Source organism: Mustela erminea, chromosome 6 (genome assembly GCF_009829155.1).
Source record: "Mustela erminea isolate mMusErm1 chromosome 6, mMusErm1.Pri, whole genome shotgun sequence".
Classification (NCBI taxonomy): domain Eukaryota; kingdom Metazoa; phylum Chordata; class Mammalia; order Carnivora; family Mustelidae; genus Mustela; species Mustela erminea.
In genome coordinates, this window is record NC_045619.1 from 21,981,269 (window position 1) to 21,993,747 (window position 12,479).

At 41.6% G+C, this 12,479-nt stretch overlaps 1 protein-coding gene across 25 annotated transcripts in view; it reads left to right on the forward strand.

Annotated features, from left to right (window-relative positions):
* ANKS1B (ankyrin repeat and sterile alpha motif domain containing 1B) overlaps positions 1-12,479 on the forward strand; it is a 1,111,154-nt gene that overhangs the window by 956,259 nt on the left and 142,416 nt on the right. Inside the window, exon 1 of one of the 25 annotated variants that reach the window (XM_032346677.1) lies at positions 5,078-7,601. The exons of 23 other annotated variants lie outside the window; for them this stretch is intronic. The gene's annotated coding sequence lies outside the window, so the exon portion shown is untranslated. Of the gene's footprint in view, positions 1-5,077; positions 7,602-7,866; positions 8,109-12,479 lie in introns of those variants that run through there. One more of the 25 variants, XM_032346676.1, reaches the window with a different exon arrangement.

Sequence of the window (12,479 nt, forward strand, 5' to 3'; positions counted from 1 at the left end):
ACTAGAAGGTACTATGGAAAGGAGCTTTCTTACTTAGTTGAGTTGGTAAGTTGGAGTAGCCTCTTGATTCTAAAGACCTACAAATTAATCCTAGGGTGAACTTAATTCTCTGGTAGAACAATTATTGTGCACCGGGTAGCATGCTAGATTTTTACATGGGTGCGCTCATTTAATCCTTAAAGCACAAGTATGCCTATTTCACAGAGGCAGAAACTGAAGTGCACCAAGATTAAGCAACTTCTCAGGGTCTATAGCTAGTAAATGATAGAGTCATATTTGAACCCATGTCTGAACCCATGGCCTTTTTCTATACATTATACTACCTCCTTGAGGACCCCAAGTATAATCTCCAAAGTGCTATAAACCATATGCTTCTGAATCAAAATTTAGATCCCCTGGTCTGTCTGACTCACTTCAAGAGGATTGCCCTGGGAAGTCAGGAATATATGCCCACTCAGTAAAACAGACACCCAGGATCAGGTTACTGGAGCATTACCCTCTCATGGTTAACCTTGAAAGCTGCTGCCACTGTTGAGCACAGCTGCTCTATTGGCTAAAGGTGTTAGAAGGATGAAGTATTTAACACCTGTGTTGTATGGCTAGCACTGATTCCTAGGGGCTTGTTGTAAGCAAAAGCTGTAAGCAAACATCTTAGCTATGGCTCAGTGGAGCTCTATGTGGCTCAGGCCTTGAATGTAGTTAACATCCAAAAGAAGTCCCTAGGTCTTAATTCAGAAGACTGGGGCAGAACATTCCTGGCAGATGGGCCTCTGTGTTTACATTCATTCCCCCCGGATCCCAAGCTTGCTTGCCTTCAGGAAAAAGTGTAAATCCCTTCTGCTCACTCTGGGTTATGTTAGCTTGGTAGTAAATATGCCCATGGTTAATAGGCAGTCTATAAATTGTTTCAAATTTGCTGTCCAAATAAAGGAATTTTTCCTCAGCAAAAGTATGATCATGCCGTATAAAATAATAGAATCTATGAGTGGTAGAAGTCAGCCTATCCCTTATTTATCTCATTAATGTCAAGCAAGCCCTGAGTATAAGGGAGAATCATCCAGCTTCTATGTCAGACATACCTCACCAATGACCATCCCCATCTGTTCACTACTCAGAGCCTTCCCTGATGCCCACCTCTCATAGAACTCCATGATCCTGTTTCTTCCCCAGCACACAGGCTCTGTCTCTCTGGCTTGTGCCCCATGCTCTCTGTCTACACACACCAACTTTGGTTTTTCAAAGTTCAGCACCCTGCCTTCCACCTATTGAAAGGTAAGTTTCCACCATATCATGATTATCAGTCCATATTCATATCTTTTCAGTAGCTTAGTTCTGAAATGCCTGTTTATTTGAAACTTGTCCACATGATTAAAAGGATTTACCTGGTGGAGTTTTCTAAAATTTTTCTAGCCTAGCAGTGGGTCATGTTTCATCCCACAGTATAAACTGTAACATGTGGGCACTGTCTAGAGTTCTTTGATAATTCTAGTATAGTTCTAGTTGTAGTTCTAGGTGATGGCATTCCACTCCCAAGCCTTCCCACTGCCAGGAAGGCAGTGGGGAGCGGCTCTTACCCCTCTTCCTCTCCTCTCTCCTGAGCTTCAGGTTTATATCCCTTTTGCTTCCTGTATGTGCCTGGATGGAAAACAATTACAATTTGACATGTACTGAGCTTTCTTTCACTTGTTTGACAAATAGTTTCCTACCACCTGTTTGGGGTCAGAAGGTAAGCAGAGGTAGAGGATGACATAAGCAGGGTCCCTGACTTCATGCAGTCTTCTAGGGAGATCTATAACTAAACAAGTGATTACTAAAAAGCAAATTTGAAAAAACCCCAATAATAACAAATGCTATATTAGGGAAAGCAAGGTAACTGTAAGAGCAGAAGAATTTTGTCTAGGCCAGTTCCGAGATGTATAAACATTTTCCTGGATTAAGTTGCATATTAGTTGGATACACGGGAGCTACTCAGAGAATGGGTTTCACAAAGCTAGAGTCCATCACTAACCCACCCTCCTATCCCTCAGCTCCCAACTCATGGTTTGACATCACAGGCATTCAGTGAATCTTGATATAATGAGCAGAGGTATTTTTATGTCACTACCTTTTTAAAAAAATTATTAATGTGGTATAAAGGATCACGGGACAGCTCTGTCTAGGGAATACACACACCAATACAAGACTTAAAACAAGCATTTGTTAAATGGAATCTAAGTTATCAGAGTTTTGATATAAAGTCAAAAGGTTCTCCCTCTCTCTTACTATCTCATCACCTTTTAATCCCATTTATATCTGAGAATTCCTTCCTGGACTTTGTTTACTGACCCTGAGATATTTCCCCCGCTTTAAGTTTTGTATGCCTGGTATTATAATTCTGAAGGACAAAGGCAGCGTCTGTGTAAGTAGGTTGTGCCAGGACTGCTTTTAAATAATTTTAAAGTATTTTTTTTTCTTTGCTTAAAAACGCTCAAAATAAATTAAAAGTGATCAGATGAATAACATAGGATATTAAGATAAGCTAACACTGGAATAAGAAAGATTTTTTCCTTTAGTATTTTTAAGTATGAGAGGATTTCTTCCTCCAAGAATCTCAAAGCAGTTCTCTTAAATATTTAATGCTAGTTGGCTTAAGACCAACAGTCATAAATAAAGTTATATTACGTCATGGAATTACATGTTGATCCATGAAAACAGATCTTCCTAGTTTCATATGATAAGTCCATCTAGATCTGTTAAAAGAGGAGTGCCTACCTTTTTATTCATTGTTTCCTAACCAGAAAGTGTTCATGATTTTTCTACATAGCTCCAGGTAAAAAAAATCAACACTGGTTCCCTCATTTCCTTTGTTTTCCTGGAAATCTTACTAAAACATTGAAGCCTTTCCTGGTTGAGGTTGCTATCATTGAAGGTAATAGGCATCTATCTCTATTCTACTTCAGAACTTGAAGACATTTTTATCAAAGTACATACCTTGATACTGTGCATGTGAGAGGTATACAATAAAGGTTTTGTTAAAAACATTTGAGCTACATTTGGCAGGGGCGAGGGGGCTCATTATGTGCCAGATACTATAGTTAGTACTTTACAAAGTGTGTAAGTTAGGGCTCAATCAGAGAAATAAAACTGGTAGTAGATATACACCAGGAGATTTACTGCAAGGAATTGGCCTATGTAAATTATGGGAACTGGGCAGGGAGTCTGAAAGCTGTAAGTCAGGCCATTGGGAAGGGCAGGCTGCAATTCTTAGGCAGGAGCTGAAACTGCCATTCACAGAGCTGCTTTTTCTTCAGGAAACCCTCATCTTTGCTCCTAAGGCCTTTTAACTGATTGAATCAGATTATCTAGAGCAATCTCTCTTAAAGTCAACTGATTATGGACTTTATTTTTTTTTTAAAGATTTTATTTATTTATTTGACAGAGAACACAAGTAGGCAGAGAGGCAGGCAGAGAGAGAGGAGGAAGCAGGCTCCCTGCTGAGCAGAGAGCCCGATGTGGGACTCGATCCCAGGACCCTGAGATCATGACCTGAGCCGAAGGCAGCGGCTTAACCCACTGAGCCACCCAGGCGCCCTGATTATGGACTTTAATCACATCTACAAAATACTTTCATGGCAACACCTAGATTGTGTTTGATTCCATAAATGGGGACTTGTAACCTAGTCAAACTGTCACATCAAAAAGAGCACCACAGGGGTGTAATCTCCTTTCCCCCAGCTGCAGCTCTAAGAAATAATTTCTGTTATTATTTATACAGATTTGCAAGTTGGGAAGATAAGGCTCAAAAAATATAAGTAACATACTCAAGATTACAAAACTATTAAGTGGAATAGCCATTACTTGAACCCATAGGTCTGATTCCAAAATTGGGAGCTTAATTAACTACTGCACAATACTACATCAAAACAAAGGAATGAATTATTGTAATTCTTTTCCTCTAAATTTATACAAATGGACGCATATTAGTGTTTTACATATCTCTTTGAGAACTTACCACCATCTTCAGACTTTGTGAGACTGAAATATTCAACATAATCTTCTGGATAATTTTTTTTTAATGCGAAGAAAGAATACAGGAGATTGGGAAATTCCAAATGTTAGTCCCTTCTGATGCCAAATTGCTGTTCTTAAATAAGTAGTTTAAGTTAGAGAGGGTTGCATTCTCAATGACTTGTAATGGAATGGATGTTTTACTGTTCATTAGGGTATGGGGAAGTCGGAAGTTGGTACTCTAAGAGTTTTTTCTAAATTGTTCATGTTCGAAGGAACAGCATATTAATTAATATAACCAGTGTATTAAAAACAAAATGTGGATTCCCCCAAGTAAACGAACATGAGGCTATTGTTCATATTTTAAATAACGTAAATTAGAATTAACTGATTTTTATAACAGATGAATGGATAAAGAAGATGTGGTATTGTGTAAAAATGAGTCTTGGTAAAGACACCAGTGTAGTGATCTGAAGGGGCACGTGCACCCAAATGTTTATAGCAGCAATGTCCACAATAGCCAAACTATGGAAAGAACCTAGATGGCCATCAGCAGATGAATGGCTAAAGAAGATGTGGTACATATATACAATGGAATACTATGCAAAAGTATTTTGCACTTCATCAAAAGAAGTGAAAACTTGCCATTTGTGACAACATGGATGGAACTAGAGGGTATTATGCTTAGCAAAATAAGTCAGTCAGAAAAAGACAATTATCATACGATCTCCCTGATATGAGGAAGTTCAGAGGCAACATGGGGGGGTTGGGGAATAGGAAAAGAATAAATGAAACAAGATGGGATTGGGAGGAAACAAACCATAAGAGACTCTTAATCTCACAAAACAAACTGAGGGTTGCGGGGAGGCGGGGGCTGTGAGGGTGGTTGGTATGGACATTGGAGGGTATGTGCTATGGTGAGTGCTGTGAAGTGTGTAAACCTGGCAATTCACAGACCTGTACCCCTGGGGCTAATAATACATTATATGTTAATTTAAAAAAATTTTTTAAAGAATTAACTGATTTTTAGCAAAAATATAAAAGTATTAAAGGAAGAAATAACTCTGGCATTGAATATCCTGGGGGAACAATAATATCATGTTAAATGTCTGAATAAGTGGCAAGAATTCATGATTTTGCTCCTGTCTCTAGTTAGGGTAGGTCCTTGGGCAAGTGACTTAATCATTCTTTGCATCAATTTCCTTTGCTACAATATTAGAGGATTTCAGAAGATGATCTCTTATATTCTTTATGCTGTTCTAGAGCATTAAAATGTCGAAAATTTCAACTATAAGAAGGGACTATTTTAGTGCCAAAGAATAAAAAGTCCTCCCTCTGTGGATTATTTAATGTTTCTACCCAAACCAGTAGTAGGAAACTACACTAATAAAATCTTTATGTTTTACTATGCATACCTGGGGTTTATTGCTAAATTTCACTAGTGCTGGCATGAAGTTATTTTCCAGGTCTATAGTACTTAATATGTGACCTGATTATGTTGAATGGAGCATCAGTACCAGCTACCATGGACAGCAACTCTCCCAGCTCCCTCAAGAAGTTTTTACTAGGCAAGCATAAATGCTGACTGAGAATTCAATTTCCATCATTCTCTAGAGGTGGCGCAGACACAAAAAGGCCTATAGGTCCCAAATGACTCTAGAGTGCAAAAGACTTGATGATACAAAAATGAGAGCATGCCTCCTTTCTAAAGAGCCTGTAGTTCCTTGCTAACAAAAGGCATCTTTTGGACAGAGCCCAATATTGTTGCTGGAGAGCAATATCCAGAAGAGATCAATGCCCCAGGAAATGTCATTCTTCAATCATTCACAGGATTGGGAAACCAAGAAAACACCTATCCCATCCCAAGTCTCATGTTTTTGGTTGCACACCAAGAAACAGAACTAAATGGCCTGAAGCCCAAACCCACTGAAAGCTTGCTGATCTCAAAAAAACCCAAAAAACAAAACAAAACAAAAAAACCCGAAGATGCAAACATGCCCTAGTCAAGAAGGCAGATCATGTCCAATCTGTTTCTCTTTCTATATATGTAACATGTAAAATCAAAAAGCTTCACGAACTCCTTCTGTAAATGAGAAGTCATTTGTATACGGTTAAGTGCTCACACTTGTGGGCCTCACAGACCGAGGCTTATAGCAAAGAGCCCTGACTCTTGCTAAAGGGGTGGCTTCAGAGTATACTATTAACCTAAACCTCACAAAGGCACACGATGACATGAAAACAGACAAAACCGTGGACGTTTGGTGTGTCTGGTTTAAGGAAATGAATGCTGTCCCATAACTAGTGGCTGCAGATCTCACTAAGCCTTTTATTTTTCATCTGTAACATGAAGATAATAATAAAACTTACCTCATAGAGTTCCGAGAATTAAATGAGATAATTCACAGACGCCTGGCAAATCATAAGTGCCCAGTAAATGTTGCATAGTATTTAAAAACTGATTCACATTTCTATTTTAGTGCCTGACATTTGCAGTTGATCAAAATCTTTGTTTCCTTTGGTCTTAGAGCAATAAATGTGCACTCTTAAAGTTTAGAAACTGAAAGTAGCCTGAAAAACAGACTGCTTAATACTGTTGGAGTTGATCAGAATGTTGTACATTTCCTTAAATATTTGAAGTATCTCATTCCAAACTATTTTTCACAGACAGTTTGGGTGCTGTTACCTTGTTTTCAGACGATGGGTATGGGTTTGTGGGAATCTGTGGTTCTTATCCCAGACTAAGTGGGCAACTCACACTTTTGGATGGAACGTTGAAACACCAAGGAACTGAAGTGCGTGGGTTGCCAGATATGTTCATTCAAACGTTTTGGAATTAAGCAGTCTGTAAACTGCACATCATTTTTATTTATTGATGGCAAGGAAGAACTATTGAGATTTTTAAAAAGGGGGGGGAGGGTGAAAAGCCTTATCATTTGAGGCCAGGTGTCCCTCATTTAATTGGCATAATTTTGAAGAGAATAAATTTATGCAACTGCTCGTAGTAGTACAATGGTAACTTTGATGGAAACCGGGGGCAGGGACAAAGGGAGTTTGAACCGTACCAAAATCTTAACGGAAAATGTTAACCTGGCCCTCTAGGTCTCCAGGGGCCTGATCAGTTCCCTCTGAGAACAGCTGGAACGCTAGTCGCTCGGGTGGTGCCACCAGTCCACACAAGTTGAGGATGGCGGTGGCCTCTCCAGGGCTGTGAACTCGTAGCCGCTCCGTTGGTGGGAGCAAACCCTAGGGGGCCTTGGGAGTAAAGTCGGACCTTCTTTCTCCCCCTCTTCCGCCTCCTCTCCCCATCGGCTGCGACGGCAGTGACGGCGGCGGTGGCGGCTGCTGCCACCGCTGCTGCCGCTGCTGGGCTGGTCACCTGGGCGCCTGCGGAGCTGCCTGGCTGCTGCCGCTGCGGCGGCCTCTCGGAGTGCGAGGAGGAGGCGGCGAAGAGCGAGAATATCCATAGTAACACAGGATGCGCCGGGCGCCGAGCAGGAGCGAGTGCGGGAGGAGGAAGCCCCCGCGCGCCAGCAGCCCGCGGTGCTAGGCGCCCTGCACCCCCGCGCGCCGCGCCCGAGCCCGCGTCGCTCTCGCAGTTAGGGTCCGACTGAGCGGTAAGCCCTCCGCGACAACTAAGCCGACACCTCCCACCGCCCCAGCCGCCCACCCACGGGAAGCAGCCACAGAACAATGGAGAGCGCCGCCAGCAGCCCTGGAGACGGCGCTCGGGGGAGGACGCGCCGCCGCCGGGGCTGGCGCGCGCCGCGTGGGGCCGGGCGCGTGCGAGGGCGCGCGGCGGGGTTGGGGGGCGCGGCGGGGGGCGCGCGCGCGCGGGCCCGGGGAGCTGGCGGGGAGAGCCCGGCGCTCGGCGCGGCGCAGCGCGGCGCGGCGCGGCGCGGCCAGGCTCGGCGCCTCTCCCGCCCCTCCTCGGCGCGCTCGCCCTCGCCTCGCCGCTCGCTTTCGCTGGGGGCGCCCAGAAAGATGCTCAGAGGTAACGGCTAGGGGAGCGGAGGTTCCAGCCACATGTCCGCGTCCACGGGGGCCAGAGCCCGCCAGCCCTCGCGGATCCCGGCTCGCAGCCAGCCCGCGGCCGCTGCCGTCGCTAGTGCCGACCGGCTCGGGTGAGTAGCGGGGTGGAAGCGGGCGGCGTGGGGCACGGCTTTCCCCGCTGCCCACGGCCCCTGCTCGCCAAGATGCGGTTTCCAGAAGTGGTGCGGCAGCTGGGGCAGGAAAGGAAAAAGAAAGCCGGGTCGGAAAATCCGAGGAGGCTCCGGAAAGGGTTTGCCGGGGCATTTGTTGCAGCCCAGGCTAGCGGTTTCTACCGTGTGGGCTTTTTTTTTTTTTTTTTTTTAAACGTGGTTTGGTTATTGGTTTTCCCCCATCTCCCACCACCACCACCACCACCAACACCACCACCACCACCCGGGTTGGGCACATTTTCCCTTTCCTCATCTTCCCGGTTGCGAGGAGTTTGAAGCGGTAAATTACTGGAGGTCTCTCCAAATGGTTTGACTTTCACGAGTATATATTTTCCAAAGGTCATTTGTTTTCTAAATTAAAAAGCCATGACAACCCATGTAATTTCCAGGTGCGCTTTGAATCACCTCTGAGGAGTAGCAGGAAGAATAGACCTGGAAGGGTTGGTTTTGAGCGTGCTTTCTCTCCTCGTGTTTTTTTTTTTTTTTTTAATACATTGATTAATTGGAGGGGGACGTGAGCATGGACTTTCCAATGGAACGCCTTGGAGAGCGGTAATAAAGCAGCAGAGACTGCAATTTGCGGCTTTCGTGAAGGTCGGGTCAGCATTTCTACTGAAATCCCAGTTTCCGTGGTTGTAACTTGGAGGTAATTTTACTCCAGGCTAAAACTTGCCAAGCCGAGCAAGGACTTGCTTTTATAAGGATATTGCCACTGCTGCGTGTTGTTTTTTTGTTTGGTTTGGTTTGGTTGGTTGGTTGGCTAGTTGTTGTTGTTGTTGTTTTTCTCTCCAAGAATACCAGCTGTCTGCAACATAAGCCCCTGAAACAAATAGGCAGCTCAGGAAGGCTTTGCATTTTTAGAGATGGACCAGGTAGGCTAAGTCCTCCCTGCAGTAACCGTTTCTCCTCTCCCAGTGCCTGAGATGTTAGTTTTAGAAGACTAAAAATTCAGTCCCCGTTGTGCATATTTAAACCCAATATGTTGTATCTGTAGAATGGATGCATAAGAACTTCGAGGTCTTTAATGATTCTTAGGCACTTATATTAGTATACTTGCTATATGGACTCTTGCATCTGGAAAGACAGGATTAGAGGAAATAGTGTTGGAAGGGCAACACAAGGAATTTAGGTACAACTGAAGACTCTTCTGAACGTTGACACGAGCTACCAAGGGAGTCTGTAGTTCTCTTCTGAGAGTCTTTACAATAGGGTAGATTCCTGTTGAAGTTTGGAGCCAGAAGGGAAAGAGGCAAGAAAATTAGAAAACGTCTCAGAGGTTGCTTCGAAACCTGTATGTTCTTTGTACTCAGCAGATGAGCTTAGGCAAGGAGATGCCGGTGGTGTCTGGGTTATTTGAGTCCATACCATGGATGGCTCTGTGACAAAATAGGCTATAATGACTTGTGCTGGCATTATTCCACTGTAAAGCCTTCTTCAGAAGTGTTCTGTTCTGTTGTTCTGTCAGTCGTGAGTAACGCTTGGTGTGATGATGGCAGAGATCCTCCTGGACTCAGATGGTGGAGAAAGGAGTAACTGGTATAAATGAAATTAAAACAGATGCATGCTACCTAGGAGACTTAGTGACAGTGTCATACAAAAGCATTGTTACAAAGATTTTTTTTTTTTTTAAAGCTTTAGAATGCAGGGGGAGATACGATTTTAGGAAAAAGCATCGAAGAACTAGAACTCCTTGTTCAAGGATGGGAACTTTGTCATGCAGTTGTTAATTGCTAAACTCAGATTTACTGCATTGGAATTACTTTGCTTGGTGCACTTTGGCACTTTTAGTACAAGCAATATTTTTTTTCTTTAATCAGTGATAGTAGGGTGACTATACATCCATGGATCAGGAATGAGAAACCCCATATATTGGTACAGTTCTACTAAAGGGGAACCAGAGACAGAGAACAAAGTGTTTTGCCTCTACTTGGAGATCAAATCTCCATTAAAATAATTTTGAAATATAGGATGGTGCAATACGTAAGATACTTTGGGGTAATGAATTTTTAACAAAACTGTATCAATGCATTTATATGTCAGCAATTTAAAATGACAACCGCTGAGCAGTTACTAACAATCTAAAAGTTTGCAGGTGTAACCAGTTCTCTATACCTGTATTGAATTCTGATACATTTCTTGCTATAATTTACTGCAAATGGTACAGTAGGTGTGAAATGTTAGGGAATTGCTTTCTTTAAAATAGTAGTATTTGTTTAAAGTTACTCTACATGTTCCAAATAGAGTATAAACTAGTAGATAGTACATTATGCAGTAAAGGCATTCGCAGTAATCATTTGTGATGTTATTACCCTCTTGTAAATGTTGGAAGGTATTTTCCAGCTTATTATCAAGTCATTCTCATTGCATCATTCATTGAGTAAGCATTTTTGAGTACCATGGGTTTGCAAGCAGGCTTATTCTTTTTCTAACTGTAAGGCAGACATGTTCTCCAAAATGTTTATTGAAATAAATGCTTCAGTGTCGTCAGTGTTTATAGCACTTGCAGAGTCTGTAGAGACACCAAGTAGAGTTTATTGATGTCCCTATTTCTGACCAGATGCTGGTGTCAACATATATCCCAGGAATATCCATCAAGCCAGTTAATGTCCTGGGAGGAATGAACAATTAGCAAAATTAATTTGGAGATCTGCTTGATTAAAGTCATTAATGATCATGTGTAAAACATTTACATTTCTATAGCTATGTTTGATTTTTACATATTTTGGACTTAGAGCAGTAACTCAGACTTACGATTTCCAAGTGCCAATACCAGTAATCAAAGTACTAGGTCTTTCATAGGCCACCAGTGTCAGCATTTCTCCATGACAATGGAAATGTGGACAGAATCCAGATTTACCAATTAGCTACCTATTTTTTTCCTTCCATGGACAATAAACAAGAACAAAGCATAAATATTTACTGTTTATTTTAATAGCAGTATATATCAATAAGCCTTAGAAAAAAATTGTTGCATATGTATTTCCTTGAGTTAAAGATTACATTAGCGATGATGTCTTTACACTTGTATTAATATTTGATTTCTTTAAAATGATTGTTTTCAAAGGCAGTACTGTCAATATATTTAATAATCTGCTTGAGAAAGAACATTTACATGAGTGCATTTATCTTCCCACATAACTGTCAATAATGCATTGTTCCAGAAATCTATTTTTATGTAGATGTAATTTTCATGTAAAAATTAACCTTTCTTATAATTCTAGTGTGAGACAAAAACCATTCTTGTTCATCTGATTTCTGCTTTTTTCTCATGCAGTCATGAGATGGGGTTTTTTTGGAGTCAAATATGATTAAGCTGAGTCATTTTTTTTTCCTTTAAAAAATTGTGAGGATAAATTAGTTTGTTTAGGTTAATTCCCTAAAAATTTTTGTCTTCAGCCCATATCTCCTGGTTGTGGTATTTACAGAAGAACATAGGGACTGTTTGCTGGTGGTTTTCTCACATGAGAACAGGAGGAAATGCAGAGAAGACCAAAGCAAAACTTGAACTGGAAGAAGCAGAAATGCATGTTCTAATCCCCTTTGGTTACCAAATACTTGATAGTACAGTTTTAGATAAATTTCAAAACAAAGTTGTTCTATGAATGGCTTTTATGGATACATTTCTTTGGGGTTTGAGATTAACATAACTAAACGGAAACTACTGACCTTGCAGGACCAACCGAAAGGAAATGCTCTGGAAGATCAAAGATTGTGTTGAGATCTTCCTGGATGCCCACATTTGCTATGTTCTGGTACCTCTGTCACTACAGACAACTGCCGTTGCAGAGCATGGGAAGACTGGTAGAATCAGTGGGTGTCCTCAGCATCGTCTCACTGCCCCTTGGGCATATGTTTAAATGATAGTTGGATTAACATTGGTCAGGGTTTAAGGTTTTGTGGCTCTTGGCAGAAGAAAAATTATATTTTAAGACGATTTGAGCATCCTCTCATTTTAACACATGTCAATGAGAACAATTTTTTGGTAACCATAAGTTTTATAGTTCTGTTTTTTTGTTTTAATTAAGGCTTCAGAGTGACTCACATAGAGTTGTAGCTGCAACAGGTGGTATGTTTTGTGTTGTGTGATGTTCATAAAGTCTCATTTCCCTGTGTTTAGAAATCACGACCATGTTGTGGTTATTTTTCTAGAAATATAAAATGTAACTGTAAAAATAAGCTGCTTCTCTTTATCTCCATGATTCACTTCTCCAGAAAAGACTTGCAGACCATATGCAGTATTTTTTGGCTCTTAATGCATTTTTTTTTTCTGTCCTAACTGTCAACTTAGTATAA